The sequence below is a fragment of the Furipterus horrens genome, unplaced genomic scaffold, assembly GCF_987537825.1.
Source record: "Furipterus horrens unplaced genomic scaffold, mFurHor1.1.pri manual_scaffold_4, whole genome shotgun sequence".
Classification (NCBI taxonomy): domain Eukaryota; kingdom Metazoa; phylum Chordata; class Mammalia; order Chiroptera; family Furipteridae; genus Furipterus; species Furipterus horrens.
In genome coordinates, this window is record NW_028327174.1 from 37,452,641 (window position 1) to 37,480,035 (window position 27,395).

At 39.3% G+C, this 27,395-nt stretch overlaps 1 protein-coding gene across 1 annotated transcript in view; it reads left to right on the forward strand.

Moving 5' to 3' along the window:
* The first annotated feature begins 571 nt into the window (after window positions 1-571).
* Window positions 572-27,395, forward strand: part of CCDC91 (coiled-coil domain containing 91) — a 458,769-nt gene continuing 431,945 nt past the window's right edge. Inside the window, exon 1 of the mRNA XM_090275502.1 lies at window positions 572-660. The gene's annotated coding sequence lies outside the window, so the exon portion shown is untranslated. The remainder of the gene's footprint in view (window positions 661-27,395) is intronic.

The following is a 27,395-nucleotide window of genomic DNA, read 5'->3' on the forward strand; positions in this document are numbered from 1 at the left end:
AATATTGTTTGGGTTTTACTTTTCCAATTCCTTCTTTGATATGCAACAGGGAAGCGTGGTACTGATTCTTTTCAATTTTCTATTCAGTATCAATTCATACCAACGGTGGTAAGATAAATAGGAAAAGTGAAAGGAATGGATGATAATAGTCCTAGGGGGTTCAGGATTAGTCTTTTGATATCAAACTAAAAAAAGTGTCTCTACGTTTTCAGGCCGGTTTTATTTAGATGGCATTTTTAAAAAAGAATCCAACAAGGAAAGGGGTGTGAATCGATCCTGAAAGAGAACCAGAGATGATGAATTCACACATACTCATGTGAGCTGAGTCTCAGAGCTGTGTGACAATGAGCAAGTTGGTTCTGTAAGTGGAGCCACTTCTAACATGAATAACCAAGTCATGTGAGTCTCGCTTTCAGTGAATGACAAAACAGCTAAAAATACAAAGCATTAAAATGGAACTAGAAGGATTAAAGTACAGATCACATCCTGAGAGAAGAAGGGCTGTGGGGGAGGAGGGGTTGGTGGCGTGGAAGGGAATGGTGGTCATGGCCAGCTGGAGGCAAATGTGCCATGGAGTTCAGCTGGCCATTAATACTTACACTACATCCTGTGCTGAGGTAGTCACTGCTGTCACAAGGTTGAAATAAGAAGACATCATGGGTAAGTAATGCAGTAGAGTACAGTCTAAGAGTGTTCCGTTTTTTGGAAGGAGGGAGGGGAGGTGAAGGTGGCAAGATTAAAGGAGTTAACTTTAATTAGCATTCAGATGGTTTTTCTAGACAGCTAATGGCATCTGCCTAATTCTCTGAATAATGTCTTAGTATTACATATGGCTTACTTATTATGTGGCATTCTTTATTGTTATTTATTTATAATCCTTATACTTCCAAAAAAGATTTGAAGGAGATTATAATTAAAGTCCAGATATAATAAACCCCTCAAGCCATTAACAAAAGAATAAAAAGTAAGAACTACCTATTAATAGTAGTAGTAGTAGAGGTGGGGAGAAATAATTATTTTAGAAACAAATGGCTAAGGAAGTTATTAGAGCACTGAACTTCTTAATGGTCTGAACAGGAAGTTTTGATAAGTTGAAAAAAAGTTTCTTGTCTTCCAAATAATCTTATGAGTAATTTAGATCATTGTTTTGAGATGACTATGAACAATTTAATAACCACATTAAGAATTGTGAGAAATGTTTAGAGAACATCTCATTCCACCACCCTCACAGAAACATTAACTTTTACTTTTTAAAAAGAGTAACTTGTAGCTTTTGTCCTTAGGTGAACATATTTTAACAGTAGGAAGTCACATCGTGTTTTGCATTCAATTTTTTTTTTCATAATGGCTAAATCTTCTTTAGGCTCCACTAATGACTGCATATTATTGCTTTTAAACTGTGTAATAGTGCATCATATTGTCTTAATATATTTTTCTTAACTATTTTATTTTGTTAACCTTGTTTCTCATATTTTGCTATTGTAAAGAATGTCTCTGTACAAAATTTTTTCCTCTGATGAATTATTTCTTCATTCTAACAACAAGTATTTATTGATAATTTTTTATGCATGCCAATCACTTGTTATGCACTGGGGATGCAGAAACAAATATTTTCAAAGTCCAGAGGAAAGGCACACAATTGCCTGGGCAAAGAGACACCAGGAAAGGCTTTATGGTAGACATGATGTTCAGACAGCCCCTAAGAATAATAAAAAAGTAGTGCTTACCAAATTTTTTTCCAGGTAGGTTTTATTAAATCATAATGTCATTGCTGTAAAAAATTTCCTTTTTCCCCACATTTTCAAAACTATAGTGGTATTTGTGTTAGCATAAAATAAAAAAAAAGTTTAAAATGCTTAAAATTTATCTCAATTTACTTTTGTTTACTTAGCTTATATTGAGGATAATATATTACCTATGTAGATTCTGTTCCTGGTCTTCATGCTTTTGCTTACATGGTAGGACAAGGCAGAAAACAATAAAATTTTGGAGTCACATTTATAAGAAGGCTTTGCTTCTTATTAATGATGTAAGATTGGGTAAATTACTTAATCATGCTAAGCTATAGTTTTGCCAACAGCAAAATTAGAATAGCAATTCTTAACCTTGTATTATTATTGAAAAAAAAAAGAGAGAGAATGAATAAAGCATTTGGAATATAATAGGTGTTTTAGGACTGTTATCGCTCATTGGAATAGTGATGTTCTCCTTATAGGATTCAGGAGATGTTTATATATGTTAACCCCATGTCCTGTTTGCTACAAATAACTCTCCCAACATGTTGATTTTCTATTTTCATTTTACAGTTTAGGAATTTTAAAAGCTCTCTATTTTTGCTTTTATTTCTTCTATGTTTTAAAGTTGGTAAGTTATTGTTTTGTTAACTATTAGAGTTTCTGATATTTTTTAAAAATTGTAAGATAATATGTATTTTGTAAACCATCTGGGATCTATTTTAGCATATAGAAATGTATGCTTGACATAGAAAATATCCCTTGAGCTTTTATACAAAGTTTTCTACAATTAAAATTATTGTCTGAAGACACAAGAGTTATAACATTGCTAGTGTTTTCTTTTCAGAGCCTAAAATCACAGATTTCCCAAGTATGTTACAATAGGCCTGTGACTTGTTGAGATAGGTTTTTAAGAAGAAGCCCCACACTTGATGTGAGATGAGTGAAATCCTAAAAGCTGAGATAATATTTACAGAATTATTCATGTTGACCAACACAGCTCTGTTCATTATGTATTTGCTTTCATAGAGCATTATAAAAAAAAGGTAAATAGTTCTTGGAACTGTCTCTGCTATAGTCTGAGTCTAAAATCTTGAACAAAAATTTGGGGCAGTTGCAAGGTCTTTCTTCCATAGTCTGTCAGTTTAAATTCTGTGTGTGTGTGTGTGTGTGTTTTTTTTTTTTTTGACATGATTTTGAATCTTATTATTTATATTTAAGAGATGGCCAGTAAAGGAAGGGTAACCCAGCATAAAAATCTGTTTGGTTTAATGGGAGAAAACCCTTTTGAGTTTGGCCTTATTGATTTATTTAGCCTCAACTCGCACAGCTTTGAAATTCATAACAGACATGCTCAAATTGAGCAGCTTTTTCTGCCCTTTATGCTCCTGCATGTTGTTCTTTCTGCTTATAATGGACTTTCAATTTTTAGACTTCTGATCAGCTTCTTATCCTTGTAGACCCAAAATAAATACAAAAACTTCTTTAAAATCTCAGGCACTATTGCTGACTCTCTCCCTTGGTCACTTCTAGAGTTTTTAAATATACTCTCATTGCTACCTGTGCCTGGGAGGCAGTACTCATTGGCTTTGGAGTAAGAACTTTTAAATCAAACCTGGACTTGAGTCCTAGCTCCTCTATTCACTAGTTGTGTAGCCTGAAGCAAATCAGGTAAACTTCCTCTGTCTCAGTTTTCTCATTGGTAAGATGGAGATAATAATAATATCTTACAGAGTTATTGTGAGACATAAATGAGATGATCATGTTAAACATTCAATCTAGTCTCTGATACATAATAGAGATAGTGCATATGCTAGGTACTTTTTGTTTAATGTAACAATCTCCTGCCCCTTGCCCCAAGTTATCTATTGCCTTATAACAATATCTCTAAACTTGGTGACTAAAATAACGAACATCTGTTATTTCATTTTTTATGAATCAGAAATCCGGGTGCAGCTTAGTTGGGTACCTGTACCTTAAGGCTTTTCATAAGACTGAGCTTAAGAGATCAGCTGGGGCTGCAGTCATGTTAAGGCTCATGTGGGGAGGTCATACTCCAAGCTCACTCCTGAGACTGTTGGCAGGTGTTAGATCCTTTCTGCTGGTGGCCAGAGACATGAGTTCCTTGTCACATTGGCCACTGCCTACAGCAGATCCCATCATGGCAGGTAGCTTCCTTCATAGAGAGCCAGTGAGACAGTGAGCAGGGATACCCAAGGCACGAGATACAGTTTTTGTTTTGCAATCCTATCGTTAATATAACAACCCATCATTTTCCATTTATTCTATTCATTATGAGTCACTAGGTTCTAGCCCACACTCAAAGAGGTGAGGAAATGACACAAAGACATGAATACCAGGCGGAGGACACTCTTGGGTGCAATCTCAGGGGCTGCCTAGCACAAGGAGGGATAGAGGTTACTTATGAAGCTTTGTGTTCTTATGTCTTCAATGCTTGGTACAGTATCTGGCTCCATAAATTCTTACCCCTTTGTTTAAGATTCTTTTCTTAGTTCTGAAAAGTATGAGAGATTCTTATTTATCAGCTGCCCACACAGTATTGCTTTTGTTGTTTTTCCTTTGGGGAATAGCTATTAGCAAAGCATGACACCCACAAAGGTGGAGAGATATTGGCAGCAGCCTGTCCACACCCTTGTAACAGGAGGGATGGAGTGAGAGATAGCACACATGAAGAAGGATTTAAAAATGGGGGAAATTTACATAATCAGTTCCTTATCTAAAGCTTTTTCACTGTCCTTGTCTACTTCCTCTTTGGAGTGTAGAAAGAAGAGAATGAGCTTTGTGTTCCTTCTATAAATTATTAGAGGTTACTGCATTTAAGGCAAAGAGAAATCAAATTATAATTAACCAGTCAAGATAAATATCTTTCATGATACAGCACCTGGTTTTACATCTGATTATAACCATGGTTGGTGTTGATTAACACCAGCCATGGAGGGATGCTGATGGAAAGGTAGTGCTTAGCAGCCAGCTTATTTTCTTTATTTCAATCTTCCTACAGTATAACCACAAAGTGTCTATACAGGCCATTTAAAAAATATCTGTATGCTATCCTCCAGTCTCAAAAATTTTAATTTTTTCCCATGTTCTTTTGAATATCTTATTTCATAGCGATGGCTAGAAGTTACTGAAGTAGTTCCTGATGGATATTATAAAGTCTTTAAGTACTGGTAAGTAGAATTGACAGAGTTCTTTTTTTTTTCCTCACAATCTTAGGCATAGAAATGGTACCCAATATGTTCTCAATAAATGGAAGCTATTGCCATAGTATTATTACAATGCTCTCCTCAATATCATCCTCTTGTGTGATTGTTTTACAGCATCTAATGACCATGCCCTGTTATTTCTGTATTTATATGGACAGAGAATCGCAGAAGACTAAGCAGTAGACCTATGAACCAAACATTTTTGTCTTCATGGTAGATTGTGATGTGCTTGTGAACCAGCACTTCACAGAGCAACATTTGAAATGGCTGGGACCACTCATAATCCTTAAAACCAGAGAAAGCATCAAGCTTTGAGGAAACCTTCAGAGCAACTTAACTCATCATTTCATATCTAGCCCTTTCTTCCATCCCATAGTTGAGCACTGTTCATTCATTCCATTTCTTATTGAACGCCCTCTTGGTCAGACAGCATGGTAAGTACTGCTGATACAACAGTCAGAAGGCAGGCCACCTTCCCTCAAAGAACATAAGTAATAATTATAACAACATGTTAGCAAAAATAAACCTATAGGGTAAGTAGTAGTATTAAAGGAACTAGCCCAAGATCACATAGCTAGGAAAGGGCAGATCAGAATACAGATAATCTGGATTCAAAGTGCACGGTTTTACCCTGGTGGGTAGTGAGGAATGATGACAGGCAGGTCAGGGATTAGGAGGCAGAGTGATGGGAGCTCTCATTAGGTGCCATGTAAGAACAGGGGAGCAGGGCAGGATCCCTAGAGGAAGTCATGTATGACAAAAGGGTTGTCAAACCGAGCACCTGAAGCTGAGGATTTTTCTCTGGGTCCTAGGTCTTGGACATTAGAATTTGTTCTGAAATTTTCTGTTTATGAAACTTACATTTAAGCATACATTTTCTCATATTTTTCTTATATGGAGCAAGAATAGTTGCTTTTTATGGATCCTGGATTCTTTATTACCTCCATTTTTATCCTGCAAATATAAAAATGGGAGGCAGTGGGCAGGGGCCAACATGGCCAGGGCCAGCTGGTGCTGCAGACAGCACTATGGCCCCAGTCCAGCCCCCAGCCTGTGCTGCAACCTCTTGCCCTGGAACAGGACTCTGAGCAGGAGGACCAGCCATCGGCAGTGGCCAGCCTCCAGAAGCGTCATGGGATGAGTCTGTGTGAGGCCATGCTGACCCTGCCTAACCCATGGCCAGAAAGTGACCTCACTGAGTGTCTGTGAGGACTCAAGACAGTGAGGAGGAAGCTAGTGAGGCAGCAAATGACTGTCATTACTGACCTGCCTCTGAAAGGAAGGGAAAGGAGAGCTTCTGTTTTGGAGTGAAATCTGACACAGGAAACCAATGCTCTTGCCTTATATTCTTAAGCCCCTGAAAATGCCCAGAAATTCCCTTCCACATTACTATTGCGACCCACCATCCTATCTTTTCTAATTAGATCTGCTTTTTCTCAGGCACCAGAATTAAACATAACTAAGACCAGTTATTTAATGACATTTTCCACATTATTTAATTACAAATGTCCCAACACATTCCAGAAATTGTATATTTATTTTTTAAAGTATATTTATGAAGTATAGGTTTAAATATACATGCAACATTTTGAAGGAAATATGTTCTACAATATCATTTTCTCTTTTTGATTGCAAATATATTGCATTTCAGCTACACGTGTATCAAATACATCAGGGAAAGGAGATAGTTTGGGCATCTCACCATCATTCGTAATGTTTCTTTGGAAAATATTAGAAATTCAAGTAACCACTTTATAATCAAATTTTATAGAGTAACACATGAAGTAAGGAATGTCATGCATATGTTAAAGTGGTTGTGATTTTCTATTAGTCTCTTTTTTTTTGGGTTTATGTGACAGGTAATCCAGTGATATGCACCAGATTGACAGTTGGTCTTTCTCTGCAGTTATGGATAAAAAGAAGAGTAGCTGGAGCTGCCTAGAAGTTAACAGAGTTGTTTAATACTCAGAGAGGAAAGGGGCCACCCTCTGGGCTTTTGTGGCTTGCTTATGATGTTTGAAAGAGGCCTGCCAGGAACAAAACAGGCAATATTTGAATAATTGTAAACAGATCCTTAGATCCTTTATAGCTGAGATAATCTGTACAAGGAAAGGGGCTTTCTTTATTCTTTGTACTGGAACCAGGACCTCACTCACTTGCTCTGTAACTGCCCATTAAGGCTGTGCATCCCATGTGCAACCATGTGTCCTGCTGAGCAAATGGTCATAAAGGGAGAAATCACTAATTAGTAAAGTCTTCCCAAACTAGGGACATGAGCCGGGTAGCAGAGTAATCTGTTATTAATGTCTGTGTCACTTGTGTTAGACAGAGCTCTTTGAGGAGCCCACGGTGTGGTGGAGAGAACTTGGAAATGGGTAGCAGGGAGGCAGATCCCAGAACTTCTACGCTTTAAGGATTGCATGACCATGGCCTAGTCCCTTACCTTTTATTTATTTTTTAAAGATTTTATTTAATCATTTTTAGAGAGAGGGGAAGGGAAGGAGAAAGAGAGGGATAGAAATATTAATGTGTGGTTGCCTCTCGCATGTCCCCAACTGGGGATAAGGCCCACAACCCAGCTATGTGCCCTGACTGGGAATCGAAGAGCCGACCCTTTGATTTGCAGGTCAGCGCTCAATCCACTGAGCCACACCAGCCAGGGCAGTCCCTTACCTATTAAGGAGCAGGTTTTCTGGGTCTATAAAACATATTAGAGTAGGGATTTAAAACTGAAGTGATTGGTAATATAAGTTTTGTGGCTAGGAACACAGATTATAAAACCAGCCTGTCTGAGCTGAAGTCTGACTGTCACTTGATATCTTTGTGACTTTCAGCAAGTCACTTATCCCAGCACCTGTTTTAGTAAAATGGGGATAAAGGCTATTTCACCTGGTTAATGTGAGCATTAAGTGACTTAATATTTAGAGCCTAGCACACAGTAAACTCTCTGTAAAGAAGGGTTCCCTATCATGGTTACTGTTGGTTTTTGTGGAACCCAGTCCTGCAAATACAGAATTGAATATTAACTTAAAGTGTATTATTGATTATTAAAAATAACATGCAGACCTGACCAATGTGGCTCAGTTAGTTGGGCATCATCCCACAAAGGAAAGGTTGCCAATTCCATTCCCCATCTGGGCACATGCCTGGGTTGCAAGCTGCCTGGTCGGGATGTGTACAAGAGGCAACCAATTGATGTTTCTCTCTCACATCCATGTTTCCCTCCCTCTTTCCCCACCTCTTCTCCTCTCTTGAAAAATAAATAAATAAAAATCTAAAAAAAAAACCATGCAAACAAAAATGCGTTACATATCAACATGCAACACACTGACAACACTACCTTTTAATGTGTGCTTCCTGTTTCACTTTTTTTTTTCTGTGTAGACATTGGCACAAAGTTTTTTTCTGGCAGATTTTGTGACTGCATTACTATTGATTAAGAATGCTAGTGTCGAGACACTTCTGGCCAAGATGGAGGTGTAGACAGACATGCTGCGTCTCCCTCCACAACTAAGAAGGAATACAACTACCTCAAAACTAGAAACAACCAGAAGTTCCAGAAAATCAAATTGCATGGAAGTCCAGTAAACAAAGATATAAAGAAGAAATACTCATCCAGACAGGTAGGAGGGGTGGAGCTAGGATGGAGAGGATGTGGTGTGGTGGTGGCAGCAGCGGCAGCAGCAGCAGCAGCGGCAGCAACAGCGGCAGTAGTGGCAGGCCGGCAGAAAGCTCAATTACATATTTTAAAAAGTCAGGAGGGACACCTGGGGAGCATTCCCAGTTCCTTACCAGACCTCATAGCTCACTGTCTCAGCACCAGGGAAAATAAAGCCTCATTGCTTCTGACTGTGCAGACCAGTGTGGGTTGGGGTGGAGGCATAAACTGCCGATCTCAGCAGAGTTCACTTGTTTAAAGGGCCCCCATGGTCCTGGGACGTCTGCAGACCCACCCACTCTGGGAACAACAGCCAGAAAGGTGCCAGTTTGGTGCGGAAGTGGGAGAGGTGCCTGGAAAAGGGGTGAGTGCTGGTTAGGTAGCATTGTTCCCTCTCAGACCCCTCCCCCACATACAGCACCACAACATGGTGAAACAGGTCGCTGGATACTGACGATCCCTAAGGCTCCACCCCTTACAACATAACAGGAGCGACAGCTCTACCTGGGATGTGCATGCAAATAAACACAGGAGCCTGTCAGAATGAGGAGACAGAGAAGAATAGCCCAAAAGGGGGAATGGATCAAGGTTCCAGTGGGAGAACTAAGCAATGAGGAGATAGCCAACCTAACAGATGAGGAGACAGACAACCTAACAGATGCAGAATTCAAAACACTGGTGATAAAGATGCTCACAGGCTTGACAGATATGCTTGAGTATGGCAAACGCATAAGAGAAGAAGTGAAAGCTATGCTAAGTGAAACAAAGGAAAATCCACACAAAACCGATGGTGAAGGGAAGGAAACCGGGGTTTAGATCAATGATTTGGAACATAAAGAAGAAAAAAACAGTCAACCAGTGCAGAATGATGGAGCCGGAATGGAAAAAAATGAGGAGTACTTCCCACATTTTGCGAAGGAGATGGACATACAGGTCCAGGAAGCACGGAGAGTCCCAGCTGAGCTGGACCCAGAGGGGACCACACCAGGATGCATCATGATTGAGATGCCAAAGGCGAAAGATAAAGACAGAGCTCTGGGGGCAGCAAGAGAGAGGCGGAGAGTTGCCTACACGGGGGTGCCTATAGGATTACCAGCTGATTTCTCAGAGAACACTTTACAGGCAGGAAGGGACTGGCAAGCAGTATTCAATGTGATGAAAAGCAACCTACAACCAAGATTACTCTATCCAGGAAAGCTATCGTTTGGAATGAAAGGGCAGATGAAGTGCTTCCCAGTCAAGGTGAAGCTAAAGGAGCTCATCATCACCAAGCCATTATTATATGAAATGTCAAAGGGACTTACTTAAGAAAAAGAAGATCAAAACTATGAACACTAAAATGACAACAAACTCACAACTATCAACAACTGAATCTAAAAAATAAAAACAAAGTCCAACTAAGCAAACCAGAATAGGAACAGAATCATAGGTATGGGATCATTTGGAGGGTTTTCAGCTGGGAGGGAGCAGGGGGAAAAATGGGGAAATGGTGCAGGGAAGCATAATTGGTTAGTACAAAATAGACAGGGGGAAGTTAAGAATAATATAGAAAAGGGTGAAGCCAAAGAACTTATATGCATGATCCATGGACATGACCTAAGGAGGGTGGGATTGCTGGAGGGAAGGGGATTACTGGGCAGAGGAGAGCAAAGGGGGAAAAAATTGGAACTTCTGTAGCAACATATTCGATAAAATATACTTAAAAAAAAAATAGAATGTTAGTGTCTGTTAAAATCCAGGCCTGCCCATGTACTCTCAGTGCAGAATTGTAGCACACATACAGAATCTCAATCGAATGACATAAAGGCCAGCCAGGTCTTGGCTCTTCAGTGTCTGAGATCAGGGTGGCTGAGCAAGTGGACCTGTATTACGTCATGTTGTAATACATGTTATGACAGAGAGTTTTTACGCCCTTCTTATGTTTTGGATGCTTCTGTTCTTACTTTTGTGTTTGTCATTAAAAAATATGTTAGGTAATTGTTAGTGATTTGACACCAAAACAAACATACTTTGCTTTTCTTCTTATAAGTGTCTGAAACAGTCTAATTAGAAGCAATCCTGAGCTTCTAAGAGGGACTATTATCATAACAACAATAGCAAACTATCATTCACAATTACTTATTCATATGAATCAGAATTTCCTCAGCAGTATTAAACTAAAAACAAATAGATAAATAAATAGGATTCTTAGGCTTGTGTAAGATGAAACTATTACTCTCAATATTATTTTTCTTTTCTGTGTGTATTGAAATGGCCTCGATGTTTTCATGGATTGGGTTAATGATAAATGAATACTATGAATTTATATTTATAAAAAGGCATTACACTGGCAAACCAGAGCTTTTGTTATTTTAAAACAGGGTGAACGACTGTCCTGGTTGGCCTGAAACTGTCCTACTTTAGGCACATGGAATGTCCTTCATCCAAAAACCTATCAATCGTTCTGGTCAAACTAGAATATCTGATACATAGACAGCTAGTCACCCTGTCTATATATCAGAGCTCTGTGTAAGAGTTATTTTTAAAAAAGGATTCTGCTGCTGAAATTGTTTTAAAATCTCTGTGGCGCATGATCTAGCATGATAAACAAGTGGTTTGTTACCCAAAACTGGACATGCTTGAGAGCAAAAGGGACTTGAACTGGACAAGAAACAAACCCTGTCTCTACGGTTCCTTCCAAGTCTAAAAGGCAAGTATTCTCTTTTACTGCAAATTATCTAAGAACTTTTTAGTAGAAGTCATTCTGAATATCGCACACCACTCTATGCTTACGGATCATTGTTCTGAGTATAAATTCACACTCTTTATCGGATCATAAATATAAAAGATGAGCCAGAAAATAATTTTTATTAATACCTAGTTACACCTTGGGATTGGTTGGTTAAAAAGATAACTTCCTCATGTCAAATTACTTTCTTGTGAGTCACTTCATTTCTCATTGAAGTGAAATCAAAAGGAAAAATATTAATTAAAGGTTGTAGTAATTTAGACTACCATTGACTAAGGCTTTATTTTGTCTAAATCAATCTCTAGGATGAATAAACATTAACCATTCCATGAGTGGACAAAACTCATGTGGTCTGTTACCTCTGGATAATCTCAAGGAAAAAATATGTTAAAAGCCCAGCAAACTTCTTGTCACCCCTGCCACTCATACCCACACCAGCTGCTTGTAAGGCAGAAGGCAAGACCCAGTCCAGCAGCTAATGTGCTTTGTATCATCCTTTTCACACATTTGACTTTTCACTGACCTTTCTTAGATTGCATTATTTTAGCCCTGAATCAGGAAAGTCATCCCCTCCCTGCCTTTTTTTCCAGGAAAAATGCTGAAGGATCATCTAGCCCACTTCTGTTGGGTAAAATAATGGCACGATGGCAGTGAGTCTGGTGCTGTCACATCAAAGTAGATGAGATGCCCTTGATGATTCTGGCAAGGCGTGTTCTCTCCCACATTCAGTCTTTCACCCTAAATATGATTAGAGCACTTTTCAGGTTGTAAAGAGGAGTTCTTGTCCAGTACTACTTAAGCATGATGCTCTACTTTTTTTTTTTTTTTTTTTTTTGTATAGCTGTATTTGCCTATTGGCTTTAAATATATTTAGAAACAAAGAGTCTTTTTCTGTGATCATTTTGGCTATTTTGGCTATACTCTACATTTTTAATCCTTTTTTGTCTGTTTCAAACATTAGAAAGTTACATAAATGATGACAAATGCACACACACTGAAGCCCTTTGCTTAGTGCTCACTGCTGTCAGCATTTGCATAGACCTGATCCACCATCGCTCTGATTCACCAGCTGAATAATCTGTTCTGTCTGTGGTTTCCTTTCTCTGTTCTTTCCAAAACCCTACTCAGAACTGCTCTAGGTGATTCTGGGACCCATTGTATCCACTAAGGAGAAAGCAGTTTTGTGAAATTCCTGAAGACGGTAATCCTCTGAGCTGTGGATTTGAACAATGTATTTGGATTTAAATATGTGGTTTTAAGTGATTCACGCATAGGTTAATATAAAAATATAAATATTTAAATGGTTGACCAATAGATTAATATAAAATTGGAGAGATCCATTTTTTAGGGGTAGTAATTCAGCTGTTGTTAGCATCATGATGTAAAACAGGAAGGACTTATTTTAAACAGCTGCAAGAAAGCACATATGTGGAACTGATATAGTTACCTAAGGTCACTTTGCTCACTGAGCAGAACTTAATCGTAGATAATAAAAATCCCTTCTGTTCTCTGCACTTTGTACTTACTATTTGCTTTATCCTCATAGCCTGTTGATACAGGTGCTTTCATTTCCCCCACAGAATTTACGGAAGTCTTCCCAGCTGGCCAGTTGTAGAACTAGAGTGACTGATAGTCCCAGGTTGCTCAGGACTGAGGAGCATCTCAAGAATTGGGACTCTCAGTGCTAAAATCAGAGAAGTCACTGGCAAACCAGGACCAACTGGTCCCACTCTATGTACAGCCAAGAACTGAACCCAGGAAGTGGGCTTCAGGGAGTGCTCTGCTAGTCATCATGCTGTACTACGAGTTCAATAGTAAGTCACTATTTGCAGTGGGCATGCCTCAGCTTTTTCCCCAAGTAAATATTCAAGAGCTTGACTAAGCCATTAATATTAGGGTGGACTTGGGAGCATTCTCATTGACAAGGTTTCCCTGCTTCTCGCTTTAGTTGCATAAACCTGAACACATATAATGTTCTTATGTAAGTCAACCCAAAATTACTATTTTCCCTTTTCAGGGTATAATTTTTTGAATCCCTTCTCTTCTTTTTCCTACCTTACGAACCCAATTCCTGAAGCTTAGTGTTTCCAAGCACCACTTTATCTCACATAAGGTGGGAGCTTTCCTCAAGTTGCTCTGGGCTCTGCAACTCTGTTGTATCCAGCAGAGCACTCTGGCTGTATGTGACTTGAGTCTCCTGGTTTATGTGATTACGGGTGCAGAAAATTCAAGAGTTTTCTCCTAAATCTCTAAAAAAGGAGGGCCAAGACGCTTGTCTTCTTTTCAAAGTGTTGTTCTTCCTCAGATTCTGAACTCTAAATTGGAGAAATTGGAGTTCATCTTTCCTTTCCAAAGGAAGACTCCCTGGGACGGAACCCCTTCAAGGCCCACCGTTTGCCTGAAGATATGCCATGCCAGGGTCTTGGGTGTTTCAGAGGCAACCCTTTCAGACAGAGCTAACTGGGGGAAAGTTCTTGCTTAGATTGTGCTGAGATTTGTCCATCTGCAAAGTTAGCAATTCACTCTCCTCCTTGTTTCTGCAACAGCCAGTGTGAACCATTCCTCTGTCAGATAGATGATGGCAGCTTGAAATTTTTCTCCTCCAGACTAAACATCCTAGTTTTTTAATTTATTTCCACATCTCAGTGGTTTTCACATATTTTGTTCAAATAAAACCTTACATGGAAATAAAGGGCAAAACCAGTGTTTAATTAGTGTATAATTGTTTTATTTTATTTTATTTAGTATGTTTTATTATGTTGTTACAGCTGTCCCAATTTCTTTTCCTTTTGCTCCCCTCTTCCCAGTACTCCCCTTTCCTCCAGCAATCCCAACCCCCTTAGTTCATGTCCATGGGTTATGCGTATAAGTTCTTTGGCTTCACCCTTTCTTGTATTATTATTAACTTCCCCCTCTCTATTTTGTACTAACCAATTATGCTTCTTAGTCCCAGCACCATTTCCCCATTTCTCCCTCTTCCCCCTCCTACCTGATAACCCACCAAATGATCCCCACACCTATGATTCTCTTCCTATTCTGGTTATTTGCTTAGTTTGTTTTTGTTTTTATTTTTAGATTCAGTTGTTGATAGTTGTGAGTTTGTTGTCATTTTAATGTTCATAGTGTTGATCTTCTTTTCTTAAATATGCCCCTTTAACATTTCATATAATAATGGCTTGGTGATGATGAACTCCTTTAGCTTTACCTTATCTGGGAAGCACTTCACCTGCCCTTCCATTCTAAATAATAGCTTTCCTGGTTAGAGTAGTCTTGGTTGTAGGTCCTTGCTTTTCATCACATTGAATACTTCTTGCCAGTCCCCTCTTGTCTGCAAAGTTTCTTTTGAGAAATCAGCTGATAGTCTTATAGGCACCCCTTTGTAGGTAACTCTCTGCTTTTCTCTTGCTGCTTTTAAGATTCTCTCTTTATCTTGAAACTTTGGCATTTTAATTATGACGTGTCTTGGTGTGGTTCTCTTTGAGTCTAGTTTCATTGGGACTCTCTGTGCTTCCTGTACTCATATGTCTATTTTTTTTTTTTTTGCCAGATTTGGGAAGTTTTCCTTCATTATTTTTTCACATAAGCTTCCGATTTCTCGTTCTTCCTCTTCTCCTTCTGGCACCCCTATGATTATGATGTTGGCACATTTAAAGTTGTCCCAGAGATTCCTAAGCCTCTCCTTATTTTTTTCAATTCTTCTTTCCTCATTTTGTACTGGTTGACTGTTTTTTTTCTTCCTTATATTCCAAGTCATTGATTTGACCCCCCATTTTCTTCCCTTCACCATTGGTTTGTGTGGATTTTCCTTTGTTTCATTTAGCATAGCCTTCACTTCTTTCCTTATATGTTTGCCATACTCAAATATATCTGTCAAGTCTGTGAGCATTTTTATCACCAATGTTTTGAACTCTGCATCTGTTAGGTTGGCTATCTCCTCGTTTGTTGGGTTGGCTATCTCCTCATCACTTAGTTCTCCCACTGGAACCCTGATGTGTTCCCCCTTTTGGGCCATACTTCTCTGTCTCCTCATTTTTACAGGCCCCTGTGTTTGTTTGCCTCTGTGTCTTAGATGAGCTGTCGCACCTGTTATGTTGTAAGGGGTGGAGCCTTAGGTATTCTTTAGTACAGGGCAACCAGTTTCACCACGTTGTGGCGCTGTGTGTGTGGGAGGGGTCTGAGAGGGGACAATGCCGCTTACTCAGCACTTGCCCCTTTTCCAGGCACTTCTCCCACTTCTGTATGGGACTGGCACCTCTCTAGGTGTTGTGTTGGCCATTGTTCCCAGACTGGGTGGGTCTGAGGACACTGTAGGACCGTGGGGTCCCTTTAAATAAGCAGACTCTACTGAGAGACCAGCAGTTTCTGCCTCCTCCCCAACCCTCACTGTTTTGCACAGTCAGAAGCAATGAAGATTTATTGTCCCCGGAACTGGACCCGTGAGATGTGAGGTTGGGTCTGGTGCTGGGAGTGCTTCCCAGGTGTCCCTCTTGACTTTTTTAAATGTTTGACTGAGCTTTCTGCCGGCCTGCCACTGGCACTGCTGCTACCACGACCACACCTTGTCCTCTCTGCCCTGGCTCTGCCCCTCCTACCTGTCTGGATGAGTATTTCTTCTTTACATCTTTGTTGGACTTCCATGCAGCTTGATTTTCTGGAACTTCTGGTTTTCTCTAGTTTTGAAGTAGTTGTATTTCTTCTTAGTTGTGGAGGGAGATACAGCATGTCTATCTAGGCCTCCATTTTGTCTGGAAGTCAGTGTATAATTGTTCTATAAGTTTACATTTATAATATTTTTTTACTATAAAGTCAGTTAAAAATAGTAATGGGACTATACATTAAAAACCAAAAAAGTGAGATGACGAAAAAAGTGAGATGAAGGCTTATAGAATATTACTGCAAATTTGCATCAGCATCCTATTATCTTCCATGCTAAGGAGATCCTGAGTTGCAAATAGTATCAGTTTTTCCAAAAAGTTCTCCTTGCAATCTGAGGATTCCCTTTCAGTATACTGATGCAAATGTTTGAAAGAGGATTAACAGGACATTATTTTTTTTTTCAAAATTTAACTGCTGATAATATCTATCAGCTGATTCCTTTTCTTATGATGCATACATAAATCATAATAGAAAACTTACAATACATGCCAAACTATCTCTCATATGATGTCACTGTGACTTAACAGGTTATGGTATTCTCTTCTTTTTATATATTTGGTTAGTATATATACTATGACACAGCCACATGCTGGATGTATATGCTGCAGCCTGACCTGACATTTATGGAATGTGGCATACCTCTATTCAACTCTGTACAAAAGTGATATACTTATAATTTTATGCAAAAAGGTATATTCAGGGCTGCACTGTGTATGTGTATTGGGGCGTGGGGAGCGGTTCTGAATGATTTTTATTTTCTTTATTGTTTCCTGCATTTTTGGAATGTTTTATAATAAACATATAACATATCAACTTTACTTTCAGAAATTATACATTTCTTATTTTTAACTATCAGTTTATGTAATGGCCGAATCCTTTAATAATGTAAAAATAATGGTATAAAAAGAAACTACATAGTCAAGGCACATGATTAGGTTGCATGTCAGGTCCCCAGTTGGGGGCACGTGAGAGGCAACCACACAGTGATGTTTCTCTCCTTCTTTCTCCTTTCCCCTCTCTCTAAAAATAAGTAAGTAAATAAATAAATAAAATTATTAAAAAAAGAAGAAACTACAGAAAAATCACTAGTATAATTATAGGGTGAGAATATGTGACTGTTTCTACTAATTTTCAGGTTTTCTAAAAAGGGTATGTAATTTTTTGACAGTTTGCTAATCTTTACTTAATGGAATGAAATTAAAGAATTACTACCAAACATAGACAATTTATTCAGGATTGCATTAGATAAAACTAGTTCACACCTGCAGTATCTCTAATGATATTTGCAGGTAATTAAAATGCATGCACAATGATAGGGGAAAAGTTTCATTCTGGAAGCTATACAATTACAATATAACATGGCAGTGCAAGATAATGGAATTAAAGTCTGAAATGGGTCACATTTTGATATCCTATATATTTGAGTATTTTTATTATAATTTAAAAATATTTAAAATATAATTTAGAGTAAAACTCAAATTAAGCATTTGTAGAACCCCCAAATATCAACATATAACCTATTTTGAAAACCCATGGTCTGTCAATACAGTTTAAGAAATCTATCATTGAATAACCTAAATTGTATTTTATACCTCTAGACAGAATTTTAGGTTATGGGGTATATTAGCTAGGGCTATAACAAAGTACCACAGACTAGGTGACTAAAACAATAGAAATGTGTTTTCACATGACCCTGGGGGCTGGAAATCCAAGATTAAGATATTGGCAGGGTTTGTTTCTCCTGGGGCCTCTTTCCTTGGCTTGCAGATGTCTGCCTTCTTTCTCCCTACATCTTTATGTGGTCTTCTCTCTATACACCTGTCTGTGTCCAGATTTCCTCTTCTTATAAAGACATCAGTCATATTGGATTGGGGCTCACCCTGATGATCTAATTTTAACTTTCTCATCTCTTTAAAGTCTCTGCCTTCAAATACTGTCACTTTCTGAGGTGCTGGGGTTTAGGACCTCATCATGTGAATTTTGCAGGGGACATGATTCAGCCCATATTATGAGGTTTTCATGATTTTTTGTATTCTTGTTAAAGAAACTTCTTCCTTTCCTAGAAAGCAATAGCCAACTTCTCAACTTTTATTTAGTTGTGTGTTTGGGTTTAGATATGTTTATGGAAGTAAAATGTACGTGTATTTATGCATTACATACTCTGCACCCCTGTAAAATTGTTAAACATCTTTAAAGAATCACTTGATGCTTTAAGACAAAAAAAGAAAAAAACTGTTTTGGGGGTTCTGGAATGACTTCACCTTTGGCTATTTACAATTATCACATGGGCTTGTGTAAACCAACCAGTATCAAGTTAAAAGCAAATCAGATCAATGGTTAGAAAAATCAAAACAGATGCTCATTAGATTCGTCTAAGTCTGAATTAACTCCACCTTTCAAATTTTGTGGGAATTGTGTTTAACATCTGCAGAACAAAGCAAATACATTTAATTTACCACAGCCTCGAGTTTATAGTTCAGATCTGGCCTCTCTGATCTATTATATTTGTGCTAAAAAGCTAAGGAAGTAAGTTATGAAAACAGAGAAACTAGAAATATTAATTTTTCAAGTCCAAGATAATCATCCTCCTTAGGTTTCAGTTTGTGTAACTCGGGGAAGTTTCTGGTATTAAAATGGAATATTGTCCATTCTCAACTTACAAACCAGTTATGTTCCAAATATTCATTTGGAAGTCAGTTATTAGGCACTTTCAAGAAATTTTCCCACAGAAATAATGTTATTTATGATAACTACACTCCTAGGCAAGCCTATAAAACCCTGTTTAATTCCCATCACACTGAGTATGGTATTGATAATATAGTGCTATGAAACCTCCTTACCAACTAAAATACTACCCTGATGGAAAAAGAAGTAGTGTCATGAGGATAACATATATTTTTAAATGTATAAGTGTGCTTTTCTCATTGGTATTTCTCTCTGATTTGCCAGAGGCATCCACTTGTGTCAAGGGTTTAGGATTGTTACCGCAGGAATGCAAAGAGTCTGTATTCAGGTCTGGACAACTGGAATAGAATTTTTGAGACTATAGTCTTGAAATTTAGAATTTATCCAGAGAGGAAGGATTTTTAAATTTCTGAGCCACTCCTGACTAGCCACATGTCTCCAAAGAGTCCAACCTTCAAGGTACTGTAAGCCAGGGCTGGAGAGAGCTCAGGGCGCCACGGAAGAGGAACTTTTGCTTGGGGAGTTGTGGAGTGCGGAGCAGTGAAGACAGACAGGAAGGGAGGCAAGTTGTTAGACTTGGATGTTGAAGACAGAGGAAAGATTTAGATGGATTAAAGGAAAAGCTGGAAGAAGGGGGGCCATTTCATTCTGCTTGCTGAATGAAACAGCCACGCAAAGAAGTCTGCTGCAGCGGGAGACCGCCATCACTGGTCCCCCATCAGGCCAAAGGGAGGGCTTACCAGCTGTCGCCCAGCAGTCTCCGGATCTCCAGCGTGACTATTTCAGCTACTTGCCCCAACATTCTGCTATGGAGAACAGTAGAAACCAAGGAGCTGGTCACGGATTCAAGACACCTAGAAGGCACAAAGTTCCTGTCACTCGACAAATGTGTTCTGTTTATTTCTTTTTATTTCACCTCCCTCTCCCCCAGCAGAGTGAAAACTTATTTGGGGTATCAGATTAGTTACCTAAAATAAAGAAGCTTTATTTTCTTTGTGCATTGGACATTTCATAAATGTATAAATTATTTATCATTTTGTGTGCTTAACCTCAAGTTATCTTTAGAAGGGCCCGAGGAGATGAATATTATGGTCCTATCACTGAGAAAATTAAAGCAATTGTGCCCCAAATTACACAGCCTTTGATGGGAGGAGTTGGGATTTAAATCAAGGTGAGTCAAGCTCTGAAATTCATCATTTTTCAAAGAATCCAGAGTTATAGTTTGGAGTATCTGGACCACATATTCCCTTTATCTCCTTTGTGCTGGGCTGGGCAAAAAGGAAGCCTCTCAGTGATACCCCTCAGGGCCTGGGTCTGGGAATGGGTGCAGCTTAAAGTCTATGGAGTGAAGAATAAGGTTGAGGAAACCTTAGGAACAAAGGCCTCAGGTGAATATAATTTCCCAGTGCTGCTGCTTGGTTCTAGGCTGCTTCCTAGATACCTTCATTACCTCTTCAGAGATTCACTTAGGTGCTGCTTTTTTTCCACTGCTACCTCCCACCTGACCAGGGCCTCTGTCTTCCGTTAGTCCCTTCATTCCTAAATTCCTTTTCCCTGATCTGCTATTGCAATGTGGCAGTGTTGTGATGGCTTTGTGATGTCACAGGACAATTTAATGTATCTTCCTAGAGATTCATTTGTACTTAATGATAATTGAACCATTTTAAATTCCAATAAGAAACTTATATAATAAGGGGGGGGGTGGGGAGAGCAAGTTTAGTAGAAGTTTTAAGGTTTGGAACCCACAAGACTTCCAGTGAGTTCTGTTTGGGCAAAAACCCTAGATCCCTGCATTTAATTAACTGTTTAAGATAGGGCATTTTGATGGAAAACTTAGAGAATAAGAATGCTAAAGGAAGCACTTTTGATGCTTTCTTAGAGGCTTTTCTGTTAAGAATAGTATGCAAGCCAGGCTTTCCCCAGAAAAGTAATCAGGGCGAGGATTTACCCAGGGCAACCAAAATATAGAGGGAGGGTGACAAAAAAAAAAAAAAAAAAAGGAAAAAAATGTTAAATAATAATTTTAAAAGCTTAGCACTTACTTACCAAGAATAATTAGCTAAAATAGGGAGCTACCAGATGGCTCAGCCTTGTTATTAAAACCCATCTGTGAACTACATTATGAATCGGGTTGTTCATTTGAAGGAGCTTTGTCCTCACATCAGCTGCCTGGCTCCAACTTCAGAATCACCAGTGAAGGCTCTGCTCCCCTGGTCCCTTTGGGTCTCAGATCCCATTTTCTCTCCTCCTCTACCATCAGCTCCCCCATAGTTTGGTTAAAAAGATTTGCCAAGAGAGGCTATATTTAGGGCTTTGTATGCACAAAGGAATTAAGTCGTTCAGCTGTCACATACATGGTGGCTTTTCCTGATTATTTCTGCATGGAAGGGGAACTGGTCTGGGGAAGAGAGGGTGGTGGGGAGGTGGTGTATAAAATGGAGGCAGTGGTGAAAATACCTGAACAAGAAGGGATGGTGGGAGGATGGCAAGGAAAAGTGGCTTTGTGTGGTTTGCACACCCTTACTCTTCTCCCTTTTTAATGGCAGCCCTTCTGCCCCCTCAGGATGGAGATGGATGGTCTATAGGTGATCTCTCAGCTGGACAGCCACGTTGGGACGATGATGTGAAGTGGCACATGGTAGGTTGCTTGTGTCTAGACCCCAGCTTTTATAGGGTCTGCATCCTATTGTAGACCTATCATATATTAATTTGTCTATATTTAAATCAGAATTATAGGAATTTCTGAGCAGTTTTATTCTGAAAATTTGCTAACTTCTATAGCTTTTAGGTCCTTTGTGTCTTCTACACTCTACATTTACTGCAGTGGGCATCTATTGCATTCCTGCCTCATGTCATCTCCTTCTCTGTTTTCTGGTAACAACATATTCACTGTGGTTCTGAGAACGGCCCCACCCTCAATGGTCTCTGCCTTGTTGGTATATAGTAAAACTAAATGTTTGGCCTTCCCTGACCAACAAAAAACACCTTTCATGTTTGCTTCCTGAAGCCAAAGAGCTACCTGATTCCTGTGGATTCTGAAATCTGATTTTAAACATTCCTTTTCATTCTCAGAGATATTCTATATCTTTCCAATACATTTTTATCTTTTCTTAAGTGAGCTAGATTTCCCCTGTTGGTGTATTTATATGTCCTTTATTCTCACAGACTGCTCTAGTATCTTCAAGGCTATTCATCTAGGAGATATCAAAGCAAATATCCTCATACAGTAGGAAAAATTGGCAACTAGATATTGCTTCAAATTTCCTAAACAGTGACTTCTGTTCTAAATATCAGGAGACTATATATTGCCTATGGTGAGTTTTGTTTCTTTTGTCAAAAGATGGTATACATGGCCATGTGTATAAGTTGAGTTCAGATCCTACCTCTGCAATTTGCTATGTGTGTAACTTTGGAAAAGTAACTTAATTTCTCTCTGCCTCCATGTACCACAAAGACTGTTGTAAGGAGTATTTGGGAAGACATATAAAGTGCTGAGGACCGGACATGACACATAGGATAAGCAGTCCATAAAATACCAGCTCCTATTTAAATAAAAGTTGCTTTAGCTTGGAATTTTATAAAATTTAAGAAGTTTAGACACTGTTCTAATAATTCATCAAAAAATTAATGGGCAAGCCAGTTTGACATATTATTATATTTGTGAGTATCTTATCCTCTCTATTAGATCATAAACTTTCCTCAAGCAAGTCCTCAATATAAGAAGACACACATGGGCCTAATAGTGTCTTGCACATGTATTAGTGTTATCGAACAAAGTGGGGTTCATTCATATGGTGCCTTGGTGTAAGACCCAACAATTAGTGTTCAGAAAAACAGGTCTTTATTTATAATATTCCAACCTGGGGGTGGGGGTAGGGGGCTGGAAGCACTCCTGCTCAGAGCCCTCTTCTCCCACAACACCCAGTCCTTCCCTTGCTTCCCAAAAGTCTATAAGCTAAAAACATGCCCAGAAGCTTCCCATTCCTTATCTGTCAGCTCTCTCCTTCAGGATCTGGGGTACGATGTCAGCAGGCCCCGTATAATAGTCCAGGAAAGTGTGTGCCATGTACACTGGATCATGGTGAAGTCCAGGAAAACACAAGTTCTAAGAGTCCTCTCTGCATGTCCCAAGTTCCAAGAGAGGCCAGATAGAGTCCGGGTTTGCAAAGCAGAGTCCTTGGTGGCTTCGGAGCCAGCTAGAGAGGGCACGATCAAAGCAGCAGCAGTCCAGCTTTCCTACTAGCCCAGGACATATAGCCCCCTTTCCTTCTTTCAGACCGCATGGCTCCCTCTACCTTTCAAATCATGTGGCTCTGCTCTACCTACTTTCAAACTGTGTGGCTCTTTCCAACCCTCAAAAGGCTGCCACCTTATTTAAAACCCTGACCTTGGTGGCCTGTGATGCAGTGGGTGTGGTAACCGGTTCTGGCCATTAGCAGAATTTTGTGCTGTCCAGTAAGCTCTTTCATCACCATTCTGATTGGCTAGGGAGGAAGGAACATAGCTATTTGCATAACTAAGGAACTAGTTATCAGCTATAGATATGCAAAGGCATCTCTTAGGCTGCACTGTCCCCCACCACCACCCCCATTCCCCAAACCATGTTCTGTGGGGAATTTGGGGGTGGCCTCCTTCCACTCTATAACATTAGTCATTCAGTGCATTCAGTGTTATAATATATACTGAATGAATTGTTTCCGACCTATTGCTTTAGTACTCAGCATGTGCTAGGGATGGGGGACACAGAGAGCAGAGAGTGGTCCCTGTTGACAAGAAAGAGTCTGGTGAGGAAGACAAACACATGGTCAATGTGAACACAGATTAGACTCTGGCAAGTGCCACCATGGAGATTTGTTCACTCATTCTTTCATCACAATCATTATTCAGCAAATGATTTGTACACAGTGCAAATAATGGAGATAAATTAGTAAAGAAGGGGGATGTGGCCTTGGCCCTTATTTTCTAGAAGTCAAGTGCTATGGGAGTACAGATAAAGGAGCCCTCAATTCTGACTTTAGTGTTGGAGAAGGGATCCCATAAGAGGTAGTGTTGATTTGTCGAATTTCTACTAGCAGGAGTAAGGAGGAATGGGCATTTCAGGAAGGGAGAGCAGTCCACCGTGGTGTGAAAAGATCTGATGTCTTTGAGAAACAGTTAACAGCGTGGGGTTGCTAATGCTCAGGACACTTGGAAAGAGCTCCTCTTATAAGCTTGAAGTTCAAGAGGCTGCTTTTTCATCTTTGTAGCACCAGCAAATAGTGCAGTGCTCAAGAGATAGAGCAGTTCAGTGTATTTGTTGAATAAATGGTTGAAGTGAGGAATGGAAATAGGTTTGGGTGGAAATAAAATGAGATATCAATAGTTTGTAATGTTCTGAGAGTGCCATGCGAAGACATCAGATTTGTTCTGAAGCTGCTACAAGGTAATGAGTGTTTGGGTAGGGGACTGAACAGTCAGATGAATGAAAATATAGAGAGGGACACAACTGGATGATATTAATACAAACCTAAATTTTGAAGCTGTTGAAAACAGAAATAAGTCACTCTGCAAACATGTGAGTTGTATGTGTTGCATACTGAAAATATTAAAGTGGAGACTGGCCATGTTTTGGAGAAGAGGTAGAGAAGATTCACTCTGTTGAGTAGGAGTTTGGGTCAGATTGCATTTCTGTATCCAACACTAAAGACTTCAGCTACCTTCTGAAGAACTAACTCTTTTAGACCCACTAGAAATGATCTCATTGTTCTGTTATGTTTTGTACCTTTTCTACTTTCAGATCTTATCAAGAGGCACTAATCTCTTTAAAGGGCAGTCCTTTAAGAATAACATGACTAGTGAATTCAGGGAAGGGTTTAGATAAGAATCTTCCCTTGCAGCATGGTCTTATGCCAATTAATAGAAATGCTTATAACAATTGGATATTGGGCAATTGGATATTGTTAATTTTTAGTTACCAGGAAGTGGAGTGACTGGCTCTAAGGATATTTTTGTATCAGGAGCCTTGGGCAAGGGCTGGTCAGATAGAAGGATAGAGCAATGAGAGCTTTCTTGTGCCTGACTGTGAAGCCTTATTCTGCCTCACGGATGCAGGGCCTAACCCAGAAATTCTGAGGATGAGGCATCAGCAGTGGTGATAGCTGCTTCAAGTTCCACTTCTTTCTCTTTCTCATCCCAACTTCCCTTTCTTCCAGAAAGTAATCATAAAATTCAGAGAGAGAAAATCCTCAAGAATCTGTCTTCTTCACATACCCTTTCTCTGCCTCAATAAGAATAGGAATTCACAATTGGATGTCATTGGAGATTTTGCTTTTCACTCAAGATACACAATGCCAATAATCTCTCATAAGAAGTGGAGCTGAGATGAACCACATAGCCCATTCAGTACAGCAGAACGTAGCTGCAATCCAGAGCTCCCTTGCTAGAAAAGAAAGGGAGCTCATCTAATATTGATGGATGTGTTCACCAGGAAATTGGGAAAATTAGCATCAATTTCCTGTTTCAGCTTTTCTTGATTTAGAAATTGTATACAAAGAAACACACAGCAATGGTAGGAAAGGCAAATAGCAATGAAAACAGATTCAATGCAGATAGAAAAATAATCTGCAAAAACATAGTAAGTATGAATCTTTTTCTAACTTAATTTTACAATATTGAATGAGAGGCAGACAAATGTGAAACTAGAAACAAACTGTGAAGCTTTTCAGTTTAGAACCAAAACAAGTTAAATCCTCTTTTTCACAAGTTAACTCTTTCAATTTTACCAGTATGCATAATATACAGAAAATGCAGCTCTAGAAATTACTGGATCTGAGTTAATTCAGAGGAACTTTACGATACAATTATGAGTACATTTCTCTTGATCTAAAAAGAGTTAATCCATGCATTATTGTTGTTTTGGTTAAGAAATTTTTAAAAATGAATTATTTAGGTCTGAGTTGGCAGTGCTTCCAGGCAAAGTAATTAATGCCACAATGAAAACCATGAGCGGTGACAACTCAAGGCTTACAGTTCAGAATAAAACTGCAGACTCGGTTGTTGCCTACTTGTTCTAGAGTAAAAGAAAGTGTCAATATAGTTTCCTCCAGAGACTTGAGTCCTCTTTGCCCCTTTTGTGGTCTTTTGCCCTCACCCTGTTCCCCACTCCTTCCCCACTCCCTGGGCAGGATGAGGGCTCCTTCTGGAATCTTCCCCACAGGAATTCCCTTTCCAGAGAGCATTACTTTCCACCTTGGAAACATCTTTTGTGGAGCTTCCTGGCTTTACTCCTCTTTAGGCTGAGAGCCTTGATCCATCACCAGGCAACCTGGTAAACCAATGTGATCATGGATGTTCACATGTCATCCTCCTAGGTAATTGTATTAGCACTTTAACATGTACCTCCTGAAAACTCATCTTAAGTCTGAGGAGTGACTAATGAAAGTAGGGAAAGCGTGCCCAACATCAGCCACTGGGGGAAGATATTTTGGATCAAAAGCCTCCAAAACAAATGTTTCTGCCTTTTACCTAGTTTTAAACCTATTATTGACCAAAACCAGCCTGAAAAAGAAACTTCTATAGTAAAAAAACAAAAACAAAAACAAAAAACAAATATACATATATTTTTCACACATATTTTTTCAGAGCTCTTTTGTATCTTTGGTTTTTTCTTAGGGGAGCTTTGGGACATCATCAGTCTCAACTCTTATGGTGATGGCTACCCCTGGCCCTCTGTCCATCACAGAAAAGATTTACCAACTTATGGGACAGGTGTCAACATGTAACGACCTGGGGTAACTGCTCTTCATTAACATCCTGGGAAGACTCAAAACCGGCTTCTGATCACCTGCCTCTTGGTTTCACTCTTCCACCTTAAATGGATTTCACTTTTCCTGGGGTTTTATGAAAATTGTTTAGCTTTGTATGACAGCTAATATTCTAGTTTGTGGGAAGGAATTAAGTGGCTTATGTTGTAACTTGGCAGTAGTACATTTGGAAATAAAAGCAGACTCAAAGTACTCTGATTAATCTAGGAAAATGAACCTCCTTCCCAGTGGGTATGCCTTCCACCTTGACAGGCTAATTTCTGATGCCAGAGCCTGATCTTCAGGCTCTTTGGTCTTTTTTTCCCTCCTTCTTTTGTTGTTGTTGTCTTGGAAGAATGCACTAAGCAGCAGTCATGGCAATTTTCCTGTACTGAATTAGGACTGTGCCTTCATTCTTTCTGAGCTCCCTTTGATCTGGGTGTTGGGGCTGCCCTTGGGGCAAGGGCTGAGCAGCTGCAGCACACTGAGCACTGCTCTGTGGGCTGCTACCTGTCCCTGTGCTGCCTGGCTCACTCTTCCTGGGATATGACTGTGTGCTTAGATGGGACCCACACTCGTAGGCCGGGTATGAGAAAAGACATAGTCATCCCAGAGCAGCACACCGTGAGCCTGTTCCAGGCAGCATGGTAATTTGGACTGCAGCTGCTACAGTTATGGTTAAATCTTACCAGATGACATGAGAACAACTGAGTTAAGATAAATAGACTTGAGCCCATGATTCTTGCTGAGAATAATAGATTACATAAGGGGTGCTATTTATAGATACAAAATGTTAGAATTTCAGTGGTACCATCTCCTCTACAAATGTGGTACTTCCTTAGTTCATTTCTGTTGTGAAGTTGTATTCTTCGCAAATCTTTGTATAAATGATAAAAATAGAAAGGCCCATTCTTAAGAGAGCAAACA